This window comes from Scylla paramamosain, chromosome 28 (genome assembly GCF_035594125.1).
Source record: "Scylla paramamosain isolate STU-SP2022 chromosome 28, ASM3559412v1, whole genome shotgun sequence".
In the NCBI taxonomy this organism is placed as follows: Eukaryota; Metazoa; Arthropoda; class Malacostraca; order Decapoda; family Portunidae; genus Scylla; species Scylla paramamosain.
In genome coordinates, this window is record NC_087178.1 from 15,782,251 (window position 1) to 15,787,250 (window position 5,000).

Below are 5,000 nucleotides of genomic sequence, written 5' to 3' on the forward strand. Positions count from 1 at the left end.
TGGTGGCGGCGGCGGTGGCGGCGGCGCGAGTTAGTGCGCCCGCGGCATGGCGTGGTGCGCGCGGGGGGTGGCGGCGGTCAACTGGCGCGGGGGCGGCGTGCGGGTGGTGGGCGCGAGATGAGCCGTGGCGGGCGGGGGTTCGGGCCCCGAGTGGCTCAGGTGGGCCAGTGATCCGGCCTTATTGCGGGCGCGACGGCCCGGTCCGCAACGGTCCTGCGCCGAGGCGCGGGCCACACGCACCCGCACTTCGGCTAATCGTCCCTCCGCTCGGCCCGCCATTATTAGCCATTTTGGGTGGGCAAGCAGGGGCGGGCCCAGCGCCGACGGGCCTGCCCCCTCCCGCCCCTCCTGCCGTGCCTGTGGACGCCACCTGGCCTCGCTCCGCCGCCCACGCCCCATCAGGGCGCCCTTGGGTCAACACACCAATAAATCTTGTATAATTCACAAACAGTATATAATCTTGTAAATACGGATCTTCAAGAGGGCGACACCGAGCGGTAGGCTCCACCCCTTTCTCCCAACTCGCCGCCCATTGGTCCCACCCTCGCCGCGGCCGGCCAATCAGCACGGAGCTCTCATTATGATTGACAACCTCTTACGACCTATCCATTCCCGGATCCCTTTACTCCAAACCCGGCTAAAGCGAATCGTTTGCATAGCGTTTGCCCACTCAACAACATTTTAATCAACTATTCCACCAACATTTACAAGCTGAAATCAAGAATCATTTGAGCTCTGAATATCTAATGAGGCATTTGCAAGGATAATTCCTGAAAGGCGTAGCGGCCGGGCCATAACGATGATAGGCGTTTGTGTGTTGATTTTCTCACTTCATGCGGCCGCTTATTTACATATGAATTACAGTCTAAATACTTAATCGATATGCGTGTGGGGCGAGGGTGGCCGGCCGCCTCGGCCCCGCCTCGTCAGAGCTCCGGTTTCTCATGCAAATTTGTGAAACCTGAGGGAGAGTGTTGGTCTGGAGTCCGCCCACAGCAAGGGAGGGCGGGGTCCGCCACAGCAAGGAGGGGGGCGGGGAGCCACCTGCTCCAGGTTGAGGCGGAGCGGGGGATTTTGTCCACAGTAGGTGGGGACGGTGTGGAATTTGGGTGGGCGCCCATAGAAAGAAGAGCGCGTGGCGGTGCATGGTGCAGCAGACTTAGGGGACTGGAGTGCCTGTATTCCTCAAGGGGCGGGAAGCCTGCAGACATCGGCAGGAGGAAGAGGAAGCGCTGTGTAGAATCACATACACATCCATGGGAGGATTTATTTTTCTCTAATAGCTGTTGACTGTCAGTCCTGTACACTGTTCCCTGAAATCCTTAATAGCTGTGGCTCGTCAGTTCTGTTCAGTATTCCCTTAGCCCTTGATAGCTGCGGCTTGTCACTGTTGTACACTGTTCCCTTAAGTCCCTAATAGCTGTGGCTCGTCACTCCTGTACACTATTCCTTTATCCTCCCTCCCTCCCCCAACCTCCTCATAAGCCCAGGGGGAGGGGGATGCGGCGCGGGAGTGCGGTTGCTGAGTGTTTGTGTCTGGGCTGAGACGCTTCTCTCGGTAATGAAGTGAGCGGAAGTGGGCGGGGAGGGCGGCTGATAGCTTGTTCACACAGGGCGGACTCACCCTCCCGCCGCTCAGCCGCTGCTCAAGGCCGCCTCTCCCCTCTCCTCTATCCCCTTCTCATCTCCCCCCTCCATTCTCTTCCCCTCATTCTCCTTTCTTTCTCTCACTATCTTTTCCTTCCCATTTTTCTCCTACTCCGCTACTCTTTCCACTTTCTTTCCTCCCCCCAGCCCATTTTCTCCCATTATCGGCCTTTTCCTCCCCATATTTCCCACAACTTTAATCCCCCTATTCCTCCCCACCGTGGCTACCCTAAGGCATCCCCCTCACCCCCTCACCCCCTCACCCAGCCTCGTCACCCACAGCAACACACAATAACTTCATACATGAAAAAAAAATCACTAACAGCGAAAATAACGAAAACAAAATATGTGGAGTTGTTTTCTATGAATTTGGTGCCTTGAGTCCACGTGTGTGTGTGTGTGTGTGTGTGTGTGTGTGTGTGTGTGTGTGTGTGTGTGTGTGTGTGTTGGTTTATTCCTCTTCAAATTCACCAAATACATTTTATTTCCTAAATTTTCAACCTCGTCTGTTCTTACTTAACATCAACTATTGACACATATTTGCTTTACTACTTGATTTCTAAAAAAAAATCCCTCTTTTTTTTAAATATTTTGTTTGCTCTTCTTAGATCTCCTCTTTTCCATTTTCTTTCCCTCTAGTGGCACGGAGATCGGAGTGAAACAGGATTGTGGGGAAGGAGAGGGAGAGAGGAGATGAGAGAAGACTGCAGGAGACAAGTGGGGTGGGGAGAGGGAAGGAGGGAAGATCGGGAAAGCAGAGTCTGCTATAATAGGCTTGAGGCCTCTAAGGTGAAGCAAAGACGACCAAGAGGATGAAGATAAGGAGATTAAATGCTATGTTGGGGCCAGTGTGGGGTGAGCTGTTGTGATGTGTGTGTGTGTGTGTGTGTGTGTGTGTGTGTGTGTGTGTGTGTGTGTGTGTATGCCTGTTCATGTCTGTGTCTCTGCCTGTCCATATGTCCTTCCTTATTTGGTCACTTATCTCCGCATCACGGTATACGTCAGATCTATAAAACATATAATACGAAATCATTACATACATTGGTAGTTAGAATGCAAGACGGGCTCCTTCCACCACCAGATGTTTGTTTACAAGTAGCACGACCGTCCCTCTTCTGACATCCTGCCCACTTCATGCTCCCATCAGTCACTGAGGCTGAGTCACGAAGGCTTAGCTCAAAGGAGGGCCATGCGGGCCTTCACAATCCCGAGTGGAGAAGTGAAACGGGAAAATGAAATGAAGCAATGTGTTCTATTTGTTATTTAGTCTTGATTGCAGCAGAATTTGTTGTATTTTATATCATATTCATGTATTTATTTTATTATTACTCTTTTGTGTGATATTGTGCAACGTACTGTGCATCCTTCTGTTATGTGACATGTTTCTTTTCATTTTTGTTTAGGCATCTCGTCTTGTTCTTGCTCTCTTTCCATCTTACACTCACTATCATCCTCTCCCTTCTCTCTCATCAACTGTCTTACTATGAATAGGAATTGGTACAGTATCCCTTCGTCTTATTTTCAGCCACTATTTCTTTTTTTCGTAGCCACTACTACCACCTGCTCCTCACTTTAATTCATGTATCACCGGAACACTTCTTACCTACGTGTATCTTACCTTACCTCATCACTCACTTATCCTCCTACACCTGGACTCATGCATTCATACTCACGCTCACCTGTTCTCGTACACTAATCATACACTCATCCTCACACCTGTACATTCTTCCATACCTCTCCCTCTTTCACTCCCTCCCCACCTACACGTGTCCCACCTCTACCTGAGACACCATACACTCATCCTCACATCAGTACATTCCTCCCAACCTCTTCCTCTTTCACTGCCTCCCCACCTACACCTGTCCCACCACTACCTGAGACAACATGCTGACAAGTTCACACAACACGCTGTAAAAACCCACGCCAAGGAGAAGTGTGCTCCTGTGGACACTTGAGGCGCCGCTCTTCCGACGGGAGTTCCCTCAGCCTGGCCTCGCTCATCTCCATGACAATAGCCGCGATGATAAACAGGATTCACCACAACGATCCCGCACCTCACCGCTGCCCACACCCTCTCGCATCCTTCTCCCTCCTTCTCTCTCTCACTCCCTTCTCTCCGCGACCTGGGAAGTGCTCGCTGCGACTCACACGAGGAAGGAATGTTTATATGTCTAGTATATAGAGAGAAAACAAGTGAGGTAGGCGTAGTTTATAACATCAGGGAAGTCAGTAAGTTAAGAGGTGAAGGGAAGGGAGAAAAGTAGGACGGGAAGAAGAATGGAGTTGTCTGTGGCGTGAAAGACAGGTATTAACATTAAGAGGAGGAAAGAAGAAGAAGAAAAAAAAAAAAAAAAGAAAAGGGAAGAGAAATGTCTCAATGAAGATTTATACCTAAATTTATCCATGTCACTCAAAGCAACGAGAACAAACACAGTGCGCCATTCGTGTCATGAAAATTAGGTTGTGGGAGACGAGATAAGCAATGCAAGAACGCCGCGCATTGTGTAAAGCCAGAGGGAGATTTTGTCTTACGAATGAATATTAACACCATTATCTTGGTTTGTGGTGGTGTTGGGTGGTGGTGGCTGCGGTGTGTCTCCTGTGGTGTGGAGACTCAGCTTAGCGTTTTTGTAGTGCGGCGATGGTGGTATGGTTTTTTCAGAGTTTGTGGAGAGGTGAGGGTGATGGTGGTGACGGTGGTGGAGGTGGTGGTGGTGGTGGTGTGCCCAGCTGGTGTGGGGCTGTCCGGAAAAATTGCTGTTGTGTCGCCAAGATGACATCAAGGGAGGGAAGAATAAAGGGACGTGAATAAATAAGAAAATAAGCAAAATGCGAATATGTAGATAATGTGTGTGTGAGAGAGAGAGAGAGAGAGAGAGAGAGAGAGAGAGAGAGAGAGAGAGAGAGAGAGAGAGAGAGAGAGAGAGGGAAGAATAAAGAAAATGCAAAGGAAAGGTCAAGTTGGATAGTTTTTAATATAACTTATCATTTTGTATCCACTTCAGCGCACGAATTTAACAATTATCAGCATGTATTTTGTTCTGTAGTTTTGTGAGAAAAATATTGGGTAATTTTTGTAGTTAAATAAGGAGGGATGGAGTGACACAGTAGATAAGATACACAAAGGCAGATCTGTATATTGAAGTGGGATCGTGAAATAAGTAGCGATAATTTAATGGAATAAGTTAGTGGAATATATATGCACTCTGAGATCGTTCACTTCTGAGCAACGAGAAGAGTTAAGAAAGACACTGAAGTAAAACAGAAAATTAAATCTCTATTACTTAAGAAAGACAGTGTAGCAAACCAGAAAATTAAATCTGTTACTTAAGAAAGACTGAAGTAAAACAGAA

At 48.9% G+C, this 5,000-nt stretch overlaps 1 protein-coding gene across 2 annotated transcripts in view; it reads right to left on the bottom strand.

The window, feature by feature from the left end:
- Positions 1 to 806, bottom strand: part of LOC135115004 (visual system homeobox 1-like) — a 60,967-nt gene extending 60,161 nt beyond the window's left edge. For both annotated transcript variants that reach the window (XM_064031412.1, XM_064031411.1), the window contains exon 1: positions 1 to 806. This exon is cut by the window's left edge and continues 462 nt beyond it. The gene's annotated coding sequence lies outside the window, so the exon portion shown is untranslated.
- Positions 807 to 5,000: the final 4,194 nt, after the last annotated feature.